A 27,707-nucleotide genomic window follows, 5' to 3' on the forward strand; every position below is an offset into this window, starting at 1 on the left:
GCGATCAAGATCGAGATCGTAGAAATCTCGTCTCGTCTCGTATCGTGCGCATCGTTAGCGCAAGGTGATTTACCGACGGTTTCAAGGCGAGCAAATTGCTTTTGCCGCGAGCTCTCGTACGAGTTTCTCGAAGACGCCGTCGGGTAATGATTCTTTCCTCGTTTTTCCACGAGCAGCATCACGCAGACCTTGGCAATGAGATTGATCCCGTCTAGTCGCCGTGTTATTAATTTGTACGGGGAAGATTTATCAGACACGATACGCGGAGAATAGATAATGGCATCGGGATTAATGGTACGAACCGTGGCAGACAACGGATTTTTCTTTCCGTTTCTGCTGGACCATAAATTATCGCTGGCGCCGCGTTTCCAAACGAACAGGGTGAATCGTATTAACGCGCAATCCGATACTATGTAACGTGCGGGGTAACGAGAAAATAGTTGGTTTATTATTCATGCCGAGTCGTCGAGAGCTTGTTAATTTTTACTCGACGGAAACAGGTCCTGCGACGAACCTCGACACGTTTTATGCGCTCCGCACGACGATCTTCGCCTGCTCGAGGAATGAAGTACGTCTACGAAAACAGGTCAAAGTAAATTTTGTTCCTGCATAGAGGTACTAATTCAGATAGGGGTTTGCTTTATTTTTGGATACGTATTTTATTCATAGTTTGACGGATCGTCCATTGAAAAATGTTTGTAAAAAGTTGAAATGTAGATGTGAATGTCATAGAATGTTTGCAGGATTATCACATAATTTTAATTCCTTAAAGATTAAAAGGGCAAATTAAGAAACGGATTTTACAAAGTGACCATTTCGACTAAAAAGGTTGAGAAACATTAGAAAGGGGGAAGAAAATTATCGCTCCTGATAAATGTCGGAGAAGTAGTCGCGGTCGAAATCTGGTTTCAACGATCGACTGGATAATTCACCGCAGATGGTCACACAGCAATGCACTCTTGTGTAGGAGCATTCACCGAGACCAGAGGCTGCATTACGAGTTGACGCCTGATCTGGGCAACGTGCCGGGCACGACATTGCGCACGTGCTATGAATAGTTAGAGCCAAGTTAGCGTTGATTATCGTCGTGTTTGCGTGTGCAGTAGACCTCCTATACTAAAAGCCATAGCGCTGAAATTTTCTGATCGGACGGCCCATACGGGCCGCTAATATTAGAATCGAGCGCATACCGGCGTTTCTGACTCTGTTCTTTGTTGGTCCCGCATCTGTGCCATGAATGGCGATCGTGAATCCGGAGAGGGCAAAGGTCGGAATTATTTCGGAGTCGGTTGGCCAACCGGTCTTTTTTTTCGTTGTAAATCGTTGCCACTTTCGAAAAGACAGAGAACACGTTTTATCGTGTAAGTGGAATTATCTCCTTACCTTGCAATTTATGTAATCGACGATCAGAGTTTGATGTGACGACTGTCACGATGGCGAATTAATCTTAAGCTCGAGAATGGTGAAGCGAGGTATACGAGCAAATGCAAATGCAAATGGAATGTAACGCGAAGCAAGAATTAAATGAATGTAAAGGAGGAATAAATGTAAGACTAGTACAATAGGTGTTATAGTCAAGTTTTATGCAACTTCGCACACTTTTAATTAAAACTCACTCACTCGCTTGAACGTTAGTTGTTGATTAATAAATGTTGCAAAATAAATATCAAGTACTTGATCTTACAAACAAGATATACGCGTGTTCTTAGTTTTCGCTCTCAAGTTTTCCACAACATCTGAGAGTAAAAAAGCATAAAGCCTTATTTGTCGAGAACTTAACCATTAACGAGATAGGAACGAAAATATTTCCAATCTTAATTGACTGTCGTATCTAAAGTAGGTACTCGGAGTGGTGCCCGATAACATCGATACAATGTAATCTGTTAAATTAACTAAAAAACAAGACATTCAACGTTTTCCATGTAATCGATTAAATTAATCTACCACTACTTTTTAAGAAATTTTGTAGAAAAAGAATCACTTGGGCAAAGGTGGACGACATTCTTATCTACGTTCAAATTATGAAAGACAAACAACTGTATATGTGTTACTGGTTGAAAATTATTGATTTTACCAGTGTTTAAGAATAGTGCTGCTCTTTCGATCGATTATAATGGAACCAGCTATTAGATGAGAATTAAATTTATTTACGATTACATTCAAGGTTAAAGGCTATAAAATAAACATTATTATTCAGCCGAATACAATTTGTAAATAATTTTGCTTGTCATTGTGTTAAAGAGAATTGTTTTAAATAGTTGGAAATGTACATCAATCGGAGCAGGAAAATGAAGGAAAATTTCAATTTGTTTGAAATTTACTATTTCGTTCAATTTGCAACTTGTCACTTCGATATTCAAATTGTATGTATTTTACCGCGACTTTTTAAAAAAGTGAAGATCATACGTTTATTATTCTAGCCTCCAGCAACTTCTGTAAACATTATTTTTTGTGTGAGTCAGACTTTAAACGGGATCAGATTAAATAAGGTACTTAAGTGGGTCTAATTAATGACCGTAAGAAGGTCGTAACAATTTATCAGCGCGAAGCAGATTCACGTTACAGACTCGTGCAACCTGATATGATGAACAACAGATGGTTGCAATTGGATCTGGGATCGAGCACGCCGTACTTTTAAAAAATTCGATGATGTAATATAGCTTGACCGAATTACTAAATGCAAATATTCGATAGAATTGAATGCATATCAAATGTTTTCAATGTTTCCACCAATTTCACCAAGGTCGATTGCGCGATGCTTCCAGTAAAATGATTCTACAGTTATGAACGTTATATGAATTCCAAATCTGCTTCGCTTGAGTGCTGCGAACGGATACACGCGTCCAGAGTATTTAAGAGTGGTACTGTTCATACAGAATAAAACTGATAAAAATAAAAAATGATCAAGCTTCAAATTGATGGTGATTAATTACTTGCAATCAATTAATTTTCACAAGTCTCAAATGTATGATACTGTAATTAAGTAATAATAATTAAGTAATTACATTTCATGAATTTTCATTAATTAATGGTGAAGCTACAGGTCCAACCAAACAACTATCCATCTACTATAATAATTTCTTCCGTAATGTGCGAGGTGTTTGTACAAGTGAAATTAACGATCGTCGGAAAATTATAACGATTTGTCAACACAGATGTAACTTATTAGAGGTTAGCACGGTTCACCGTGTCGAACAATGGATCGGCACGATTAAATTTGGGTCAAGGAGAAACCTGATAGAGTGACTGCAATCACGGCGTGCCAAACGTTTGGCATCGTTCGCATTGATCACGCGACTACATCAAGGAACTATGTACAATCGATACAAAAGAACTACATAGTAGGTCAAACTTCTATCTTCGTAGATACTCGACACGGCGACACCGTTTCTAACCATAACGTAATAATGCATCGATTAAATTTACATTAAATCCACGCGACATTCTTTCGCCTGTAAATTCTGACTTTCTGAAAACTGAACAATTTATCATCGTAATTATTATTTTTATTATTGTTATTCTTAATGATCAGTTTAATTGCATGCAATATGAATATGAATGGATATACACGAATGGATATATGTACACAGATAATATAAGTAATTAGTGTACATGTATAACTAAAAGGCAAAGTGCAAATAAAAATAGTATTATTAAATTTGATTACTTTTTCTTGAAAAGATTACTTTTAGCTCGTTAAAAAATTCAACAAGTCGACAAATTCGATATTCTATAGAAACTAGATATTTTAAATTCAATGTTTTATGTAACTTAGAGTCATGCTGCATTCGCTATACAAGTTGGAGTATGGTAGATTAAATAAAATTACTCAAATTAAATATTTTCAACTACCAAACGAGCAACCTCTTACCTAACGTTTACAACAGTCCATATATAACTAATAAATCTATACGTCTATTAATGGATGTCCGATCCCACGCACGGCAAGCATCACTTTTGGCTCCCAACCAGGAGTATTTAATTACTTGGAATGATTCCCAAACTTTTATCGATGTAAAATTTCAGTTTATTAACGAGTAGTCACCACGCCGCTCGAGCGTACTTTAATAATACCGCGAATTAAGAGGACAGGTGAAAAGGCCAGCTCGAAATAAAGATAACAGACTTCAACTCGATCGTAGAGCTCTAATTACCAATGGAGGGCCGCAAAACTAGCGTGGTAATGCAATCTGGTTCGTGTTCTCGCGTTAACAATTACTTGTACGAGGAGAGTTAATGCACGCCACGATTACGGTTATAATTAGTGCCGAGAGGTGCTGGGGCGAGGAGGACAGAGGGTGGGAGGACAGAGAAAGGGATAGGGAATAGGGTTGGGCTGGGTACAAGCCTCGGATAATGAGTTTGCGAGACCAGCAACGGGCCTTAGCAACTTCTGATTCTCTGAGCGGCCAACAAGCTCGATCAACCGGTCTTCCGCTCCTTTAGTCGCCTCAATGCCGATAATTAGCCATAGTGTGGTTTACGAGCCACGCTGGTTAATCAGACAAAGACACCTGCGCTCGATTTTTGCCCCTCTAGATTTTACTGGCGTCGATGGAAACGATCGGTTCGCTACGAGCGCCCGTTCGATTCTCGATAAAAATTGCGCCGCTCGAATCAAGCTGAAGCGAGATACACGGACGGATAGGATAGCCGTACAAATGAGTACAACTCAATTTCAACGAATGGAGTCACGGCAGAGAAGCGAGAATTATACCGATTATTTGTGAATGAAGATTGTACTTTGGCTACAATTTGCGTGTATTCTTTCTTTAGTTCGCGATGTAAAGGATTTTCCAATAGGAGCTTTAGGAATTTTGTTTTTTAATCAAATAGAACTGGTAGGGAATATAAGGGATTTATGTAATTAATGTTAGGTGGACTGGAAAGTAATGTCGTTTCTGCGAATCTCAATACTAAGGGCTGTTGATAACGAATGTATTTGTTTGAATTTAATGTAAAAGAAATGACATTATTTTTCGATCTGTATGTATTTTTCGAAGACAATGTTGATAGGCATACTTTGTTATCGAGAAACAAAATTTTGAAGCTTTTATTGGAAATCCATTCGTAACATGGAAAACAACAAAAAATATACGTAATGCACGTTGAATATATTCTACTATTAATATAATAATATTTTTATTACGTTTGGAATACGTACGCATACCTTTTGGTTATATTTAGCATGTACAATTTATTGCATTAGTTTGGATGCATAAAATTCGCAGTCTACTCATAACTTTCATTTTATTTTAATTTTTATATTTTAACTATTATAGTGATATTCTATTTGACTCAACGTTTGCTCGGATAAGTTGTCATTCGTTCAAATATAATCCGAATAATGAAATGGGACTATCATAATAAAATTCTAATTTTTACTCAACGAGATAGATGAATGGAAAGTCGCGTATATTTTATTATCAATTTCCATCCAAGCAAGTATTTTTTCCCATTCCTGTTTAACATCCGACAATCGCGCACAAAACAGGTCACCCCTTGGCGAAATAAATGTAAACCGGGGGTTCTTTTGTGATAGGTGCACTTCTCAATGCCGATTAATCTTGATTTCTCGCGATTCGTCGCATTCGTTTGAACCTTAATTACCCTCCACTCCACGGTGAAACGAATCGATGAGAACTCGATCCACTGGATAATAATTAGAGCGATGGCGTGTAATCGACGAAGCGAAGTGGAGCCGATATTACCGCGCGTAGGTCGACGCTGAGGTAATCGATGCTGGACTAGGGTTCATCGACGAAATAAAAGCCGAGCCGTTACATCCAGTGGTTGGCAAACAGTTTCACGTCGTGCTTTATTTCTACGCAAGAATATTATAACGCGATCCCTTATCAATCCCGACCACGGTTTTACTTCATTTCCGCTGACATGCTCTTAACTGACAATCTCAACTATTTAGTCGTAAATGTTTCGCGATAGATGTGAAACTATATTTTTCGTGATTTTTAATATAGTTCACTATAAGAGAAAGATATCTTGAAGGCGATTCGATAGAGAGTTAATTTGAGAGACATCATTTACATTCCCACTTTAAATACGTATCGAGAAAGCCTACTCATTTATGGGATGTGCTAATATTCTTTTGGTAATAACGTGTATTATAGTAGATACCTGTGATGAGAAATTTCTGTGGATAATAGCTCTCGTTGCGTCTTACCTGAAACAAAAAGGAAGAACCGGGTTAGTGATAGAGAACCACTATTTTGGCTTTATTTAATTTAGATGTAGTTTGTTCTTGTATTTAAATTTTCAGAGAATTAATGAAAATAATATAATTCAATGCTATGCTTCACAATTAAAATTCAAGATTAGAAAATTCACTTAAAAATTTATTCGCGAATAACAGATCCCATTTCGATATAAAAACAAGGTTATCATTTCTAAATTACTTTCGCAACAAAAATCATGAAATTTCTTGTTTGAAATAATTCCACCAGATCTGAACCACCCTTATCAGCCGACCTTCGAGTCGAGCGTATCACGTATCGCCTGTGCAACGACGGCATGGCGAAATGGACATCCTCCCTCGACTTCCTGTGCTCGTCTCAATTCGAAACTCGTGGCATTCTCCCGTCCCGCGACCATTCGTCTCTGTTTCTTCTCTCGCGGAATGCCGTAGACGTGGGTAGACGCGCGTCGAAGAGACAGCCCGGAGTAACCGATGGAAAGACCGAGGGTAGGGGCGTTATTGTTCTTCAAAACAATTTAAACTTTAATTACTTCGGTGAACTGCAGAAACGGCGTTGCGACAGTCTCACTGTTTGCCATCGTAAAATTAATTGGCTTCCCCACCCCCGGTCCTCCTGCTTCGACCACGCTTGAAACTCTCGTACGATTCTCTCTTCTATACCCCATACCACCCCCGGCCTCGTACCATCCACCTTTCCTTTCTCCCACTCCTACTTCCCAACCCCCATCGCGGACCAATTGGCGCGAGCAAAGAGAAGCGGAGATCGAACCGTCTTCCCCGACATTCGGAGCGTTATCCCGATGCAATTAGCGGCTGAGCTACCTGTCACGTTCCAACTATGGCCCACCCACTCGCGCATGCATCCTGGATATATCCGAATATCCCCGGACGCGACTCGACTGCGATTTAAAAATCATAGCTGTGTACGAGCGGGGGAATCGACGGACACGAGGAATGCAGTTGCAGTGCTCCTAATTGCAACACAGGCCAATGAATACTGTTTAAGAGACACGCGGTCATCCCCACCATTCGCAGATGTGCATTGGGTATATTCGAATAACCGATGTTTGAAAACCATTCATGTTTTAATCTAATTGAACTATATCCGAAGATTTTAGAAAAATAAATTCTTCTTTGCTCTTTTATGTATTATCTAATGAATAACAGTGATAAAATCATAAAGTTAGTTGAATTCATGACAAAGTATAAGACACTGATTAACTCGAATTCGTAAAGTATATCATATCTATCACAAATAGATATTCCTCTTATAATTTTACAATCACTAAAATACTCCAAAGAATTATTTCTCTTTCTCCAAATTTTCCTTTAACACATTCAGCGCCATGCTAATTTTTATCAAAATTTGAATGGAACTAAAATTTTGTTTTGAAATATTTCGAGACTACATAATCGACAATTTGTCACAGTATTTGCTGTTACAACATTAAAATTCAAGAATCCTATCTAGATTTATTTTCTTTGACATCCTCGTCTTCGGAATAAGTTTCTTAAATTTTTAGTGAAAAGTCACCCATATGTGGGTGTTGATCCATTAATAAATAATTCCAAAATCAAACAAGTGAAACTTTCAACATAATAATATAATGGTCGACGAGCTCTCAACAGCCTAGCACGAGTAGTCCGTGGAAAATGGATGAAGAACCGCTGCGTTAGAAAAGGTGGTGCAACGGGGCCGACGTCGTCGAGACAGCCGATAGAACGTTAGAGACGAGAATGGACGGCGGACAAAAGATGGGGAACGAGCCGTGGTGGAAAGAAAGCGGCGCGAGAAGAACTATCCCCCGTTACGTACCCACGCCACGCCCGCGAAAATAAAATTCGTTTCCCTCTTTTCTCTGGTTTTCCGCCGCCACCCCCGTCCCATCTCATCTCATCTCGAGGCAGCGCGCTTGTTGATATTCATTTAGAACGTCACTTCTACCGCGGTAACCAGCCGGTACATACTTGCAGAGGCTGCGTTTGGCGGCAACGATTCAGTCTTCCACCCTCATCCCCATTCTCCTTCAGCCCCAATCCGCTCCTCGGTTGCCGCTTTTCTACGACGAGCGCAGCCGTAATGCCAGGCGGCCAATGCTCGCGAAAGGCTGACTCAGGCACCGCCGTATGGCCGGGACGGTGCATCGATCGCCTTCTCCGCTGCACCACCTTGCTTTTCTCTCCTCCTCGCTCCCTCCAGCCTCGCCACACGCTCCCACTCACTCGGTTACACCCTTGCACCCCCTTTTTCCGTTTCTCCGTCACTTTTCTTTCCTCCCCCGTTTCCTCACCGGTGTTCCTTCGCTCCTGCCCTTACCTCTATCGCTCTTCCCATCATGCTCCTCTCCTCCTTGCGTCCTCAAGCCACCCAACAACCCTCCCACTCGCACTATTCCACCCTTACCACCACTTTTCCGTTCCTCCGTCACTTTTCTTTCCTCCTCTGCTGTTTCTTCGCTCCTGTCCTTACATCCTCCTTTTCTCTGCGAACCTCGTATACCTCATCGACAACCCCCATCGACCACCCTTTCGCTCGCAGCTTATGGTAGGAAAATAATGTCGATTTTCGGTCTACGCTTAACTCATGCGGCATCCGTTTTTCCCAGCTGTCTCAGGTGAGTCAATAATCCAACTCCTGTCCAAGTTGTCGAATCGTTGTTCGTGGATCAGTTTCAATCAGTGCCTTCGATTGTTCGTTGTCGACGAGAGAAGGGCGTCCGCCACCATCTTCGTCTTTGAGGCTCTCATCTCCACTTCGAAATTTCTTGAACCAATGCTGCACCGTGCGTTCATTTACGGTATCTTCTTCAAATGCATCGTTGATGTTACGAGTCGCAGTTGCAGCTTTGTGACCCAGTTTATATTCGTGTAAGAATATTACACGAGCTTGCTTAGTATCCATTGCGAAGTAAATAACTTGAAGCGAGCACAAATTAACAGTAAAAACAGAAACGTACCTAACAGCATGCAACGCGACATCCGCACTGTAAGATAACATTAGAACGTAAATAAAATAAAGTGAACTGTTATCTCGAAACCAAGCGTCAAAGTTCAAAAGTTCGAAAACCGACGTTAATTTCTTACCAAGCTAATAGCATTGCCGAGCTCTGGCGGGGATTGCGCAAGGATACCCGATTTGACGATGCCGGCGCAATAAAGGTTAGAACAGCGATGTAATTGAGAAGCCGGGTGTGCGACCAGATCCGCGAAATTGAAAGAGTCCAATCGATAGCGACGCAGCGACGCGAAGCGTCGGTACGTCGCGATATTGAGAGCCGTGTTTTGGCAACTGCGCCGAGCCTGGGGAAAAGAGTTCGAGTTCGTATCGCTGAAATTGGGGATAAGGGAAAACTCGCCGATGGTTCTGGTGATCTTTCGAGTACATGCATCAATCTTTAGGGTCTTCTAGACACATCAAGAATATGTAATAATTGTTTCCAAACACAATTTCAAAGGATAAACATATCTGCAGCATTGTAAAATGAACACATAACTTTCAATCAAATATTTCATAAAATAATATAAAGGTTTGTTTAGCAAAAATATATTTAAAAATCAAAAAATATAAACACCCGTAGCCATTAAGTATTTTAAACGTTCATAGAAACTTCATCTTTTATGCTTGATAACATAAAAACATTCACGATGACCTACAAAAATTATATATATTATCCGTGTAAATATTAAATCATTTTTGTTTAATAGGATCACAGTGACCCCGCTCGCACTACTTATGTTACGACATCGACACCACACCGGCAGATTAAATTACACGATAAGACACCTACATAATAAGTCCAAGAATTCGCCAAGTAGATCATTTTTGCAGCTTCGACGAGCACAACGTTAGGATTAACTCTCCGTTACTAATCGAACACCGAGGTCTGTTACGACAACGTGAGAGATGGAATGTACGAACATGTTGTACAAATTAGATCCTATCAACGTAAGAAGAAAAAACCGTAACGTACTCCTAGAATATTATTTTCCTAATTGCCTCAGTAGACCTCGAAACGGGGAGAAAAAGTTTTCGACGCCGAGAAGGAAAAACGGAAAAATCGCGAACGAAAGAGATGCGGAATACAGCTTTCTGAATTCTCGGACTCAACTGGCTCAGTTACTGCGGGAAAATATGCAGAAACGACAAGCACGCGGAGGGTGAGACGGATACAGGGAGATTTTAAAGGGAGGGAAAACGAAGAGGGTGGTAGGCGCGGCGCTCGTCGAACCACTTCGTTGAATGGTTATTTCATGCGAGTAGCGATAACATTTTCCTAACATTTAGTGGATCGTTTAATGGATGCTGCTTCCGCCCGCTGCAGAGGAAAAAGGCAATGCGGAAAAAGGACTTGGAAAAATTGGAATAAAGCGGAAGGAAAAGAAGGTCAATACATACGAATCTTATGAAATCATTAAAGTACGATACTTTTCCAGTCTCGAAGAAGCTGTTGTTTATTTAACGTTTCGACTCTTTGTGACTGAATTTATTAAAATTAATTTACTGGTTCATACGATCCACGAATCACTTACGCATGTTTTCCCAATGTTTTGTATTTCAGCGTCAATTACTAGAATAGATACTGTTTCGCGAATGTGTTAGAACGTAGCGAATTAGAAAGTAGTTAGAAATTAATAAGTAAATAGCAAATGCAGTAAAATGCTCAAGTAAATAATCTTCGAAATTAATAACAGAATTTAAATTGGAATATTTAATTAATTTAAATAAATAGTATTTTTGGTGTGAAAGTTTTTCGATTAAAATATGTAGATTAAAATTGTCTGCGCGTAGCATGAATACAACAGGACTTCAATTATTTTATAACAATGAAGACTTCAGTGCACAGGTAAGAAGTTAATTCGCGTTACATAATAGGGAAACTATAAATACACCGTGCTGTGTAAGTTTATTCATGTTTATATAACCAGCTGAGTCTCGTTCTTCTTTGTTCGAATCTGTTTTCTGCAGAATATCAAAGACGTTGGGCGATTGTAACAGTCTATACTATCCACGTGTATAGAGAGACACAACGGTTAAATAAAAGAATTTTTCTGACGTTTATTGTTATCGGTATCAGGTTCTATTAGGAATAGTAATTAAAATAAAAAATGATCCATACGTAATTCACAAAAATTTGGGTTGCGCCATTAATTAGATACGATTAATCGGTCAGAAGTAAATTGAACAGGAAAGTATTAAACAATTGAACCTACATTTTAGGGACAAGTAAAGTAAAAACGAAACAGAGCAATAAAAGAAAGGAAAAAAAGGAGCGGTAAAGAATGATCGAGGAGAATAACTGAGAAGGTTAACTAAAATTATGTATGTTCTCGCAATATGCAGCATGAATCGTGTTAATTGCGGGATCGATATTTGAAAGACATAGTCAGTTGTTGAAACATCGCAGAGAAGAATTAAAATAGTTCGTCCGAACGCAGAACAAGTTTAAGCGTTGATTGCTATCTGTGAGTGACATTCCTCAAGGATTAACGATTAAATGTTAAAAAAAAAAAAAAACAACGGGAGGGCGGGAGTACACAGACAAGAATAAACGCTTAATTTATCTACCGCGATAAATGCATACGACGGGGACACACGACCAAAGTATACACGTGCACTTTATTAAACGTAATTGTTCTAGAAATCGCACCGGCTAGATGCATAGCGAATCGTGCATTGTGAGTCAGCCCACGTACGAGTATGTTATTTTCTAACGAGGAAAGACAGCTTAACGCATCGATCCGAGTTGTAAAACAGCTCTATCGCTAAACTCCTTCATTCTGCGGCAATGAAAGGCCATTCATCGCAATTATTATCGTGAAACCGCAGAGGTAATTCTCGGAAACTCGATGCGCAGTTAGGTCTCCGCAGTGCGCTTAAAGAGATTTCCATGCACTCGAGAAAATTGCCACTCGCATCGGATAATCGACGCACTGTGCCTGAATAGGTTTTTATACTAGCATTAATTCATGCAACGTGGACAGAAAATTATACTGGGAATTCGCTTGCGGTCGCGCGACAACTTTGAACGCGAATGAAAATTTATTGAAACAAATTTATTACGAGGTTTGCTTCTAGCACTGTATGTGCGTAACGAATAGTAGTCATTTTCAGAAAACCGGAGTGTATTTGTTGGGAAAACGTTTCAACAAGATGGATTCTAATCCTCTTTGAATCATCTCGAAATTCATGGAGAAATCTTAATGCATGGTGACTACCGAAAAGAAAGAAAATTAATCAGGTAATGTTACATACAAGTACGTAGAGTACTGAAATATTTCAGTAACAAGGTATGTATACAAAATGAGTGAAATCTATCAAGACTGTAGTAGTTCATAAAATTTAGTTATTAAATAAAATTAAAACAGTATCATATTACTTATTATACCAATCTGTTTTGCTTCTCTGTAGTAGTATGAAAACAACCCTTATAGTTTATAATTTGTCTTTTCTAAATAAAATTCAATATTCCATAACTCATTTCTAAGATCCATCACTGGTCTTGAAAATCTTCCAAACCATTCGAAGCATCGAATAACACATTTGTTTACAAGCTATCATTCCAATGTAACCTTTTACATATATTTGTTTAATACACGCAAAAAACTAAGTCGAAGTATCTCGATAGGAAAAATGTAGGACTTAGGACAGTATCATAATCATCGTCACATTTAGTAATGTCGAGGTCAATCGTATTCCCTGTGACCCATGCGAACCGGCCGCCTGGGTATAACGTGCTCGTGTAGATAGCTATGACGTAGAGACGCAGTCACTTTGCCAATTAAACGAGCTTTGAAGTTGGCTACGGTGATTGATCTCGTCGAGAAGTTGCTCGTTTTCGAAGAAGCGTTCCGCTTAAACTCGACGAATTTCATGCTATCGGAGCCACCATGCGAAATGTCAATATCTAATGTATACGATCAAACGAACAAACTTTATTTTATTATTACCGTTTTTGTTGTAAAACTGTTACCATCGTATTCCTGACATTTTTCTGATTAAAACGAGACCAAACACGACGTAATTCGCATCATATTTACTACATGTCAGGTGTTGGTCGCCATTTTCGCACGTCGCTCCGTCCTCTTCTTCGTTCGCTGTCCTTCTCTACACTCGAAGTTTGTTGGCAAAACATTAGAAGATACAGTATCGACTGAAGGAGCCATGCAAAATCGGAGACCCAAAACATTGCACTCGGGTGTTTTTATGTGTCTACACTTGACTCGTATCGAGCGTCGAACATAGAAAAGGACAGATAGTGAAAGGAGAAAGAGGTCCGAGAAAAAAAAAACACTCGACAGAAGCGTATCAATCGGCGAGGATCATATTACACCGGTGGTCGGGGCTACTCGGGCGAAACTACGGGCAAAAGAAATAAGAATGGGCTGGCAGCGAGGGGGATGGGTATCTGAGAGACATAGTGTCCCAGCCTAGCAAACTTTGAAGCGTTATAGCTTGAAAACTAATAAAAATCGGGTAAATACATTGAAGCTTAATGAATTCGTCTTGAAAAGTACTATCGCATGGTATAAAAAAAAATATATAGTTCCATTTGAAAAACGAAACTTGGCCATCGTATCTCGTTAAATAACAAAGTTAACAAAAAATCCTTCTCGCTGAAACACGAGGACCATTTTACCACGGAATTTCCATATTTGAAATTTTGCATTCGGCCGATAGTTTTGGAGTTAGAGCTCCGTATCACTTAGGTTGGGACACCCTGTATGTCGATAACGCCCGATAATGGAGTGACTGGAATGCGTGATTGCACCTTTGCTCGATTGTAAATACCGAATAATTATCCGATCCGTTTTCCTGCATTTCGCAATTACCGATTAATTTCCGCGGTAACTCGCAATTAGAGAGTATTCGAAGAGATACATTGTTCCGCGCTTTGATCGTCCTTGATTTATTTCTGAATTAACTATTTATTTAATTAATATTTTTTGTTGATTTCACTGAAGGCCAACGTTGTTTCCTTCCATTATAAAATTTCATTCAAATCCACTCGGCCGTTAACACGGAATCGTGTTAACTGATATTCACGCATCCATAATATACACATTTCTTAACAATTAAAATTTGATTAGAGTACAATTGTAATATTCTTTTATAGATGACGAGAAATAAAAAATTAATTAATAAAATTAAAGAGCATTACTTTCACTTCGATCGATGTAAATGAATAGAGCGCCTCTGCCACGAGAATCGATTCAGAACTGCGACTATAAACACGGAAAGTCAAGATCGGCTAAAGTACGTGTTTACGTTGGATTTGTATGCGAATTGCGTCATCAGCTCCGCCGTATACATACGTAATCGAGCGTATGGGGTAAAAGCGCGTAAAAAGTTAATGATGGTTGTAAATTCCGGTATACGCGGCGTGGATGTAGTTTGACGAATGATTAAATCGATACTCTGGTAAATGTTTTTTGAATGGAATTTTACGTCCAAACCGAATATAGATGTCGTAAATATTTTAATGCGACGATATGTCACGATACCTCCCCCTTCAGCTGTAATCGATCGGCCGGGCGCACAAATTTCGTCGTTTGAATAAATCAAAAACATTACCGATGCCTGTAACAATGCATCAGAGATTCCCGTGCTCTCACGCGATAATAAAATATAAAAAAAAAAAAAGAAAAAACGTCGATATCGCGTGAAATACGCACGCTGCAGAAAGAGATTGACGTTTTTCGGCGTACACACGGTCGACCAATCGCCTAAAAGTAACGCAGCGATGATAGTTTCGAATTTTCCTCTATAGCCTGCTCCGATACTGCGCGTCGAGCAAATACAATTACATACACGCAACGATAACAAAATTAAAAGCAGTTGACGCGAACATTTCAGAAAGTTAATCTGCAATAAAATTGTGGACCATTTATGCATTATTTGTAAGTCTCTCTGTATCGTTTAGAATTTGTAAAGAATTGAAAAAATAATTGTTTCCTTATGGATAGATTGTAGACAAATCTATCAAATACCTTATATGTATATATTTGTCATTTGTGAAAGCAAAGTTTCTTTTTCCTTGAATGATTATAACTTCGTTATTTATCGTATAATTATTTCCAAAAGTGTATCGTTACTTCAAATGCGATATTATTATTTTTAAAGTCGTTTCATGAGATAAGATAACGTGTTATTTAAAATACTATTTAAAAGAAAATTGGTTTTTCACGAATCATATGAACTTTATTCATGGCCTCGAGAAAAATATTCCAAATGGAACTCGAGTCGAATAAATTTGAATTTATTCATGCATGATGTACACGTATTCAAATAAAAACAACTTTTAATTTTAGTTTAACGAGTAACGGAGAATCAGTTTATTTTCTGTCTGTTTTTCTAAATTATTACTTGGGTAAGAAGTTTCCTTCTTTCTGGTTTCGTGCCAGCTCCTTTTTCATAATCAAATATGAAAGCTTCGAGGATCTCATTTGGTTGTAATATCCGCCACCTTACTTAACCGCAATAATATTAATGCATTTACGACCTCAAATGGATTGCTTCCTCGGTATATTGCGAATTATTAACAAACTAGAAAACTGACTTCCTTATCTATGAATACGAGCCTAGTTTCCGTCACGCCACCGACTCCTATTATCTGTTCAAATATCATTTTCCAAACAAATACTTTAGACGATTTTTTCTACAAATGTTCTGTCATTCTTTTTCAAACTTAAATAAGGGATGATCCTCCAAACTTTAAAACTACTCATTAAAAAAAAGGTGTAAAATATGAGACATTCATAGACAAATTCAAAACACATAAAAACATAATACAATAAAAGACTAGAGAAAAAATATTGCAGGTAACCTCTTGCAGGTAGCAATATGTAATTTCCCTGCTAAGTGGGAACAAGTGATTTATTATTAGTTATTTATGAATCACTCTAATAACAATGATATCGCATCCATCTAAGACATGACTGTTTGTGATTGTACCCTGATCACACTAATCGTCAGAGAATTGTTGCAAGATTACACGCAACTATGTTAGCTTTATTCATCAGCAATTATTCCAGGAAAATTGTACCCATACCAAGAATAGAAATTCCTTTTTACAACTATTCCTGCAACGATTAGTGCAAAATTTCGGGGAACCTCGGTCCATTGCAATTACTACTCGCAGAGCGACCATTCCGTCGAAGGTCTCGTTCCCAGCATCGCGAAGATCAACGTGAGCGCAGAATACGCGCCTCGCGGGCGTCATATGCGAATTTGCGATGCGTATCCGGATCAGTGAACTTCCAGTCAGTCGACGAACGAACGGATGCACGGATAAATGTGGATTCATGGTAAACTAGTAAATAGACAGACGGAATATTCGATAGGAGTACGAACAGCGTAATGCTTAACCTGGTGGTAAATCACTCGTTTATATTGTCGCTACCTGCCTCCGAGTGAAATCGTCGCCATTGTGTTCGCGCCGCACCGCAATGTGTCGCTTAATGGACAAAGTTCAACAATTCGAAATATGGATTCCAAAAATGTTTATATACGAAAAGAAAATAACGTTTTGGAGTAGATGTTTTTTAATCGAATTCAATTATAAGGCGATGGAGATGGTACCCATGTATGTATGAATATCTAAATGAAAGTAGCACCGTTAAGCAAGAATTATTTTTCATAAGGATTGTCCGAAGGAGCTTTAGAATTTTCTTTTTAATAAGATGTAGTTAGTATGAATTATACTCGATTCTTTTATCTTAAATACTATGGTGAGAAGTACATTTTATTATTAAGAAACAGAATACTTGAGCTCCTTTTGGAAAACCTTTTAACTTTCCAAGGACCGTTATTCAATATTATTCTCTATACGAATGTATTACTATTTATTAAAATTGATCTGAATTTATTAACATTTCTTATTAAACGTTTTTATTACGGTGGAATACATACATGAATACTCACACGTAAAAGTAGGATATAGACAGAACACGTGTGCGTGTAAGAGACGAGGTGCAACTAAAAACGCTGTCATAAAACCTAACCTCGATTAATCATGACGGATTTTCGTTCGGGAGTCATAAATCTCGCTAAATTACTGGGTACTCGCAGCTGATGCTGATGGTCGGCGGTAATAACAAAATCTGGGTCATCACTTTTTATAAACTCTCATGTTTATTCCTGAAATAATCCTGCATCGTGCGCATCGCTATCGCCGTTGCGAGGGAAACCAATTAAAAAAGAAGACTTACATGAACTGTGAACCCCGTTAAGATTTCAAAAATCGATATTTTGCAATGTAATTTTTACCCGAGTATATTTATCATGTGCCTACACACAAAATATTCATGTGTATTGGGAAAATGAAAAGTACATTTTATATTGACCCTTGACAAGATTAATGTTACAGTTCAATCTTTTCAGGCATTCTAGATATTGTAATGTCCACGCTATGTTTAATGCAAACCATTACACGATAATTAATCTTTGCTTAAGCGCTTTTCGAGACAATTAGCGACATCTGTCAAGAAATATTACAAACCGTTTGCTACTGATGCAACCGATGCAACAGAGACATTGCAACTGAGAGTATTCAAATTGATATTATTATTGCGAAACGTGGCACGTTTTATACGAGAAATTATATTTATTCTGTATGCTAACTATTAATCCATAATTTTAAATGCGTTAATTTTCATTTATATGTACACTCTTTTATACTTTGAATGCATGAATGAATTTTGGACAGTCAATAAAATACAATTGTCATTTTTAAAATTTATGTACGTGTCGTAATTTTTATTGAAATATACATACAAGTCGAGTTAATGATTGTCGACGTCTGGAATAATTAGGTATTTACTGATTTCAACAGAAAACGTCGCAGAAAAAGAAAAATTGATTGCCGTGTAGTTTAAGACGCTCGGCAATGGAGGGATAATTAAAAAATCTTTCCTCCCTTATCGTCGAAGCGGCCCGACGGCGACGCGTCGCATCGTTCGCTTCCCACGCAAAAGCCCCGGTCCTACGCAACGTCGGCTGCCGGCCGTGTAAGATATTTCTCAAAGGGCCCGGGAGAGCATCGGAGTCGTCGGCTTTGACGCGGCAAACGGGCTAGTAATTCCTAGCGGCGAGAGTAGTTTATTAAAAGTTACCACCGGAGGGGAAATATTCCCCGGTTTTAGCCGGTTACAGGGCTAAATAATTCGCGCGATTCAATATCAGCGAGACGTTCTCTTCCTCGCCTCCCGCCCACCCCTTGGTTAAGGAAAAAGAAAGGGGGGAAAAAAGGAAAAAAAAAAATAACGCCTCGTCGGCGCGGAGCGAAGTAAAGCTCTCCGGGGCTGGATACATAACGTTCCAGGATTAATGCTATAAAGAAATCTCGAGCGGCGCTCGGGCTCGCCGAGTGGATGCCAGAGGCAAGCACGAAAAACACTCGTGTATTCCCGGTGCATTCTCTGTTTACGGGCTGTTAACTGCGTGCGACCGTCTCGAGTTACATCAATAAACACGTACATAGATGCGCGCGCACGTGCACCGAGCCCGCGCCGCGGACACCGAGTGGGGGTGAGTGGGAGGGTTGAAAAAGGGGGTTGGTGAGCGTAACAGAGCGATCGCCGGAGTGCAAAACGAATAGAAACAACGTAACGTTTTATTATCATTCACCGTCTCTCGTCTTACGTCGATAAATATTTATTGGCGGTAACGCGCGTGCGCCAAACCGTGCACAACGTGCATCGAAGTGTATTCGCGTAATCGTCGGTGCACAAGTGGCGCACCCAGAACTTAAACCGGGCGAGCGCAACGAAAAAGACAGGGACGAATCGCGGATACTTTCCTCACGCTCTGAGAAACTTTATTGGAAAAGATAAACGAAAGGTTTGGTTACGTTTTCGGAGCAGACTCGATGATTCTTTGAAATATGGTCTAAATGGTTGTTTTCATTTTTTGTAGGTAACATGTTTGCGATTTTAGAAACTATTTATCGGGGGTAGTAAAATAACGTAACATTTAGAAATTTTCGTAAAAAGCCCGAAGGCTAAGACTACCTTAATTCATGATCACAATAGATACGATTGATATTCACAGATAGAGTTTAAGAACCTGAAAAATATGTACAGAGACATGTATGTTACAATTTGATAAGGATAGTTTTTTTTTTTTATACACATGTTTCAACAGTTAAAATTGGATATCAGTATCAGAGGAAGTGCAAGAGCTGTTGCATCCCCTGGGCGCACCACTGCCGATGGAGATCAGACGCAGGCACGAGTGGAGGCTACTTGGTAGCCCCCCCTCGCACGGTCCTCTTTTGTTTTCAATCGGACTATTCATACCGCCTCTCTCTATATCGCTTTCACCTCTCCTCCGACCATCCCTTGGTCCCTCAGCAGCCGCACGAAACCTCGGTGTAAGGGACTAATTGGATTTCGCCCTCCTCGCCACGCTAATGACCGTATTCCATTTCCGTGGTTCGACCCGGTCGACGCGGTGCATCTCGTTGCACGATCTTCCAACGGGAATCGCATTACGCCCGCTGCACACTGCCGAAGGATCGTGTTTCGTTTTAGCGACTCGCGGCCCGATTGATTCGAAAGGTCGTTCAGCGTCGACCATTTGCAAGGAACGATCCTCCGCTGAAAGATATTCCTCCAGTAATTTGGCGATTCGACTCTTGAGCGTCATACCGTTGCATCGTGGGATACGCGACAAGTTGCATAAGCAGGGTCGACTCGTGCAGGTGGTGCACTTTGTTTATCGTGTAGGGTGGCTAAGTAAGGATGAGTTGACGGAGGAATTTGTTCCGATGATGATTTTACAGCCGATTAACACGTTTACTGCCAGACTAATAATCGTGAAAAAGGTTGCATCGATCAAGAAGACGAATTAGCAGACGTAGACTAAGAAAAATATTGCGCCGTGTAGTTATTCAACAATTAGCACGGTGCTTCGATAATCTGCGCAGTTGGATTCTTCCCTGCGTGCGAAAAATTTCCCCCTCATTTGCATACACTTAAGCAGTGCATAGCGAAGGAACATAATGTAGCGTAAATGAATGTAACGTATCAAGATACAGTGCAGTTGAATATGGTAAACTAAACAGCACATCGACCTTGTTCGCCTGCTCGTGTTACGCATTTATTACACGTTCGATGGGCGGTCTTTCGCGTGTAGCCATCGATAAAATTTCTACGGCCCTGAGCCAGAGATTTACACACGGAAACAAATTTTCTATTCAGGGATCTCTGGTACAATTAATATTAATAAGTTTCAAAGAGCTGCAGTTCTTTAATACCACTGCGGTGCTTCAATATTTCATAATTATCGCTGCATAGGTTGGAACAACGTTTGAAATCGAAGCATCTGAATTTAAATGCTACAGGGTCCTGTCTAAGGGACACTGATTCGTGTTTGGACCATGTCTCTTAGACGTCAACGAGTCCCAACTATATCCCTTTTGAACTTCTAAGCTTCTAATATTAAAGGAGCCAAAGCATAGCCAGGGTAAACTCGCGTTTCTTAGACAGGCTTCATTCACGTCTCTTAAACAAAGTTCGCTATACATCTTGAATCTTTTTTATCACTGAAGTGAATAAATGTGAATCTCAAACTTATTTTGAAGTATCTAGGTTGAATTTCTATTGGTAATCGAAAGCTTGATATGTGGTAACGCTTTATTTGTTAATCTTTGTTCGTACAGCGAATAAGAACACTTTTAACGACGTATGTAATTCGAATTTCTCATTGATCGTGCAAGATGCATTTCGGGCAATGTCGATTCACCTGGTGCAGTAACCATTATCGACACGAATTGGCGCAGTCAACGCGCACATGAGTGACATTACCGTCGGCCAATCGACGACCCGCGATGCACACGTCAATGCAGATGCATTTGGCGTCGCCGTGAAAGCCAGCTATTAAAGCGAGGCTTTGAAAGGAATTAACGGGTATGCCGGACGCAAAAAATTGTTTGTCGAAGATACTTGGCTGAATGTTGCCAGAAATAAAATATCGAGCTTCCTGGCTGACCGTGGCGGCTAAACGAAAATCGGATCTCGTAAATGAACGACAGTTTCAATATATTTGTTTGCCTGATCCTTGAAACTTTATCGAGAAATGGGGAACTGAAAATGGTCGTGCTTAACTTAAACAGTAATATTATTTTTAATGCTACCCTAATAATTACTCCTTGGTTAAACTTGATTAAATTTTCGAACGATCCTCTGGTCTGAAATATAATAAAAAGGGGAAAAAATAACAAGAGGAAAAAACAAGTTGTTAAAAGTATAAATAACTTGTTAACAAATTTAGAGAACTGCAATAACAAAAATATATATGCAATTTGTATTTTAGACTAACTTTTACCAAAGAACATGATATTATTTAAATTATGCTTCTTCGAACGGACAATCAACTCGTACATGAATAAATTCTCGAAAAGTAACATTTGAATAGATTAATTTAAATGCAACTACTGCGATCACTTTTGTTATGACTGGGAATCTCACGCTAGATGCAATTAACGCGTAACGGGCTCGTTACCAGTAATTTCCTGAAAAAGGAATGTTTCCAATCCAATTAAGGAAGAAACCGATTAAATGGTTTAATAGCGCTTTTATGGCGGCGCAATTGAATTACTTATCTTTTACGATACGACTGGTAATTTAATAAAATTAATCTGCGATCAATAAAAATGCGGTTAACTTTTTAACTGTCTCGCAATTAGGACCAACAAGTAAAGACATTGTTTAACGTGCAAATTATTTTTTATTTGCCGAACAAAGGCAGACATCCGACGAATATGAAAGACTTGCTTCTCGCGTTGATAACGACATTTACACTCTTCTATTGCGAGTAGTATATTTATTTATAAAAATAAAAAAAAAATGAATTACAGGCCGAATTATATGAAAAAAAAACTGAACATATTGAAATTTCACGTTTTTCGTACGCTTCATTCGAACATATTTTTCTCTATAAAACCACTCTGCAAAAACGCAAGACAATAATTTACGATAAATTCCGTGCGCGTACAACGTTGCGTTATCTCCATTTAGAAAAAATTTCGAAAGCCAGTACATTTCCGATTCGAATAAAGCACGGCATTTTTTTTTTTAGCGTCGAACAAACGCGGGGAAATAACTGAAAAAAAATTCCCGACTAGAGGTAGAAGAGAAACAGTATTACTTTTAATTAAAAGGGACTGGAAACGCTTTTTTTTCGCCCGTCGACGGGAACGTGTTGGTGCAAAAGCACGGATTTGGATTCAATGGCGGGGTATGATGGATTCTACCGCTGCGCATGAATGCACTTTGACGGAACGCGTGTCGAAACGTTACATTTATTTCGAGATACGTGCACGCGGGTGGTGGAAGTTGCGAAAACGCGGCTGGGAAATGCAGTGAATTCAAAAACATGGGAAGTCAACGCGTGCATTTCAACGTCAACGACGGTAAATTTTGCATAGAACTCGTGTAGGTGAGTTTACTATATCTAAACTGCAAGGAAAACGCACAAGACACTCTCTAACCTTTTAATCCGTTAATTTTATCTTATCCTTCGGAAAAGAAATTATTTCTTCGATACTTGGAGAGTAAAAAGGAAACTTATAACGCATATGAATGGGCAATGCATTATAATATTTAATTGTAATTATAATGGGAATATAGGATGTTATCTCGAAGAATGTTTTCGTAGCAAGACAATTTATTGTAATGTGTCCACCAACTTAAAAGATCTAAATCGATCCCGTTCTCTGGTTAAGTGTTTCATAGAGACTGAAATAGAAGTAACTCGGTTAGAAGAAATCTTTTCCATTACGTATCATACATGGAAGAGCATAAAGGAGCTAAATTTTGTTCACCGTTTTATTTAACGTTAAATCAAGAATATTCTATGGAGCGATGAAACCGTAAACGCACGGGCGCGGAAGAAAAATATCGGCTGCAAACATAAAAGTACTAACAACAAATTTCACCCGCGACAAGATACGGTCGATCGACGTATATTTCGACGCGACGGTTCACGCGAGACCGTGTTTTCATCGGCGTCGGTGGTAATGCAAGCATTCCGAAAAGTAAATGTCACCGTTGCTCTACGCTCGCATAAAGATCATATAAACGCGTGGCTCCGGAATGAAAAATATTTCCTCGGCTCGTGCCAAGTCTTCAATAACCTCGCCGCGCGTAAATTTCTCACGTTTATCGTTCCCCGGCATTTCGTGAAATTTATTTGCTCGCGAAGCACGGCAAGCCCCACTCGCGATACGCGCGTTTTTGTTGATCTTTGTGCTCGCGACTTTCACCGATCGCTTCTGCGCGTCACGCAACATCGGGTGCGTGATGTGACTGAATATTTGAAATCTTGGGAAGGACATAATTTCAGACGGTTTGGTTTAACCTTCACAAACCTCGATCTTTCTTCCCTTTGGTAAGAAGAATGTTCTTCGCGTGCTTTGTGTTATTCTTGGGATTCGATGCTGTTTAAACGTTGCTTTTCAAATAATAAAGTGTGATTTTTTTACACTTTCCCTTATACGAGGTTGTCCCTAAAGTCTGGCAGTGTTTATATAAATGAACAATCTCATTTCGTACATATTGATATTATCCTTATCTCTAAATGATATAACACGTATATCATTGTTGATATTTTATGTATTCTTAGATCTGTGCACATATTCCCATAGATCTTCCCATATTTTAATTTGCCATAAATGCGTAAACTCCCGCAGTCTAATAACAAGTATTTACCATTCGCTGGCGAACGAAAGCTAGTACAAAAAAGTATTTTTAACACGCATCCTATTTTCTGAAGCTTCAAAGCGTAACGGTGAATGGAACAACACAATTTCGCGGATAAAATCCGAAACCCTTGCTCGGTATCGCATATTCTCCACACGAGTAAACGCAACCACGATCTCTCTCCCCGCAAAAAAAAAAAAAAGAGGTCCCCGTTCAGATGCATCGGACCGTTGATTACACGCGATCCCCGAAAATCTGGGACGAACATGTGTGCGCAGTGTTGCAGCAAAACCGGACGAAAAAGAGAGACTGATCAATGCCCATGTCGTCGAAATGCACGCACGCATCCCTGTCTGTTGCAAAGAACTACAGAGGATGCTCCTGAGCGATGATCATCACGCGAGAGTATAAATTCCATTTTCTTGGTGATAGGCAATCCTCTATTAAGAGACTGTACTTAGGATAAACAAAAGTGAAGTGAACTTTGTGAATTTTTGTTAAGTGAACAATTTTTCTGATTGAAAAATCATTATATACATCTTAAATTGTATACTTTCATCTATTGAACACATAAATTTTGAAAATTCATACAAGTAAAATTGCTGTAACCACTTTCAATTTCACCGCGTTGGTTCACAGCGAATCCAATACTTGGTCTAAATTTAATAAATCGTCCGAATTGAATTCTTCGATTTTTAAGCCTTTTAACTATTTGCAACTTTCATTTATGCTTAAATATCCCTTTCAGTTTCTCGGAGGTTTACCTAACAATTCATCGACAAAATCTACCAAAATTCGTAACAACCTCATAAACAGTTGAGTACCATAAACCAACGTCACGAGTAGTTTCACAGCGCGAAATACTACACCCTTGGTGAGGAGCGAACCGAGTGGAATTCCATTCGTAGAGAGACCCCCAGACACGCCGGGGGATGCCACGCGAACACTCTTCGAGGTATTTTAACACGCGGAAACCGTAGAGTGGTCGAATCGCGCTTGCAGCCGATCCGTTGCAATGTGTATCTATCCGTACGTCGCGCGCGCATCCAGGACTGAATTGACAGGGTAAGCAAGGTAAACAATGGGGGCAGTCACGGGCGCTCGTCAGCTCGAAAAAGAAATTGCAGACACTTGTAAAAGTATTGTTAAACGTGTACTTAACCCTTTGCAAAATGTGCGAACAGGAATCGTAATACATAAAATAATCTAACTTTGGAAACCGTGTCTTTTTTGGTATTATTAAACTTGATTATAAATTCTTATAGATTTCTTGAAGCGTTAACAACACTGCAAACATAACGTATTCATAACCAGCAAAATTAGTTAGACTTACAATGTACCCTCATAAGGGGCATCCGAGTGCAAACGGTTAAAATTCTTATAAATCTTGCCATGCACAAGTATACGACGAATATAACAAATACACTGTGAATGTCTATCCATTTATGACAAATAGAAATGCAAAAATATATCAAAATCAACACTTCTCTTTCTGTATCTGTGAGAATGTGAATTTGCATCCGCAGTCTCATAATAAAGAAGAGTAAAAGAAGCATAGATCGTTATTCTTCTTTTCTTTCGAAAGAGTATTAAGATACAACAACAAATGAACTACTTTATATTTATATATAGCACGTATAATTTAAGATAAAAACAGACTATTTGCTATTGTAACTTGAAACAACGATTGATCCAGCTCTGAATGCAAGGAAGGAACGGATCTACCACCCCTCGAATCATTTTCTCTACAATAATTTTCTTATTCGTCCTTAGTAGCACTGTTACAGTCATCGTAACGTGTCTACTCGGAAACTAAACAAAATAGACCGTGTAAATTGGACAAAATTACAATTACCAGGGCGTTGAGTACTCCGTGAGCGTCCCTGAACGTGCGCACAGGTGTACGAGAGCGGGCGTGTACGAACGTGTTGCGCGTGGGCGTGCAACACGCGTGCACGTGAGATACAAGCCAGCCGACCTTGCACCAACCCTTTGCTCACCAACAAAGCCGATCTGCCTATTGATTGCGGGGGCGCACACTTGCCAATTTATCCGTAGGCAGAAAACAACACGCGAGCGTGCCCGTACGTGACAATGGGAAAGCAGGAAACCCCGATTTCATGCAATCAATGAGCACCAGCGACGCCGGGACCGGCACGGATTAATCCGGCTTTACGACGTATTTTTTTGTCCGCCCTATCTCCTGTTCCTCTTTCGGTTTCCCTGCCTCCCCCTGGCCGCAACCCCTCGCCCGTGCCCGCTTCAATCTTCTCCCTCTTGCCATCCGTTCCACCTCCGCGCACCAACAGTCAGTTCCCTTGCACCCAAATACTGCAAAGAGCGCGTTAAGAGGCGTATCGCAAAAGTCGGCTGGTCGCGGCAATTACAGGTAGGATACTTTTAGGTTGCCACTCGATCGAGACCGAGCTGTAGCAACCCGAGGGACAGGTAGGCGGAACTTGATCGCTCTCGTCCCTCTGCGGCCCTCCACTTTCGATACGGTTCGTGAGAAACGGAACATGTAAATATCTGTGGCAGAGTTGAAGATAGGAAAGTTCAAGGGGGCAAATACGGTGATAGAAATCTTCTCTGTGGCGTTATCTTCGACGTTATTTAAAGGTCATCGATGTCTATTTTAGGGGGAGATATGCGGCGATATTAATCCGAGAATGAGCTCTCGAGTGGGAATTTTCGGGAACTATGTGGGTAAATGAGGATTTCTTAAATTCCTGAGTAAGAAACGAAGCTCCGAGGCTTTCGCTACTCGATAAATGAAAAACTGATTCTAAATATTTGAAAGTAACGCTCTACTATTTTTAACGTCCGTTAAATAAGGTACTATCTTTAAACAGAAATCAACTCTTCAATTTTAAGTGAATGAAAAGTGCCGAATGAAGACCGTTATTTGGTATTCGGAGTAAAAATTTCAGCCAGATGGGCCACTGGTTGGCCACTGGTTGGCCACATGGCCAGCGATGAGAATCCCTGGTTTAGCATGCCAATTACCGCGAATCTACGCCGCCATGACGATGAAACGTCGCGCCTCTCCGGTCCACTCCATCGAACAGCGTTTAAACATCGTATCGGCGCGCGATGGTTTCGGGATTGTTTAATTCGCGTTACTAATTTTAACAGGGGGACGCGTTTGCGCGATGTTATCCGGTGGCTCCATTAACTTGTCCCCTTTGCGCGATACACAATTCTGATTATTATTGAGAAGGTTACCATTTTCTCACGGTGCAGCGTGAAAGTGGAATTCCCCGAGCGCGCGTTCGCTCCGATACTAAATCTTCTTCGAGCGAATTTCGTTACTTGGAAAGGAGCCCCGGCCCGCGGTGCTATTAATTCGTAAATCGAACGGGAACGATTACATTTTCTCGACTCGTCGCGGCTTTACACGGTGGTTATTGCGAAAATTTCCATTTTGCCATGTATCGTCGGCCATTTTAACAGCACGATACGAATGTTAACGGTGCGTTTACACTCCCATCACGTTGCGGCAAATTACATGGAATTTGAAGGCACTATGAATGGATCGTAACCATACACCGGCCGCGTGTGTAATATAAATCAAATCTGAGAACATAATGCGTTTTGTAACTCGCAATTTGCGTTCGATGATCGGCGTATCGGTCGACATATTGATAGCCGGTTATAATCGAGTACGGCCACTACCGAGGTGCGTTATGTAATTACAAGATTTATAGTAATTCTTACTTAAACGATCCCATTTGTGCCTGAACCTTCGCAATTCTGGTTGTAAACGACGTTCACGAACACATTTTACAAGTAA

At 39.8% G+C, this 27,707-nt stretch overlaps 1 protein-coding gene and 1 long non-coding RNA gene across 4 annotated transcripts in view; both read right to left on the reverse strand.

Moving 5' to 3' along the window:
- The window catches only part of LOC128876968 (uncharacterized), a 321,109-nt gene that overhangs the window by 272,650 nt on the left and 20,752 nt on the right, over positions 1 to 27,707 (reverse strand). The gene's annotated exons all lie outside the window — the stretch shown is intronic.
- Positions 3,855 to 9,426, reverse strand: LOC128876976 (uncharacterized). The gene is made up of 3 exons (XR_008457165.1): positions 8,183 to 9,426; positions 6,136 to 6,181; positions 3,855 to 5,824 (listed from the first exon to the last, which is right to left on the reverse strand). It is a non-coding gene; the product is annotated as an uncharacterized LOC128876976 (long non-coding RNA).

The sequence above is a fragment of the Hylaeus volcanicus genome, chromosome 5 (genome assembly GCF_026283585.1).
Source record: "Hylaeus volcanicus isolate JK05 chromosome 5, UHH_iyHylVolc1.0_haploid, whole genome shotgun sequence".
Taxonomy (NCBI): domain Eukaryota; kingdom Metazoa; phylum Arthropoda; class Insecta; order Hymenoptera; family Colletidae; genus Hylaeus; species Hylaeus volcanicus.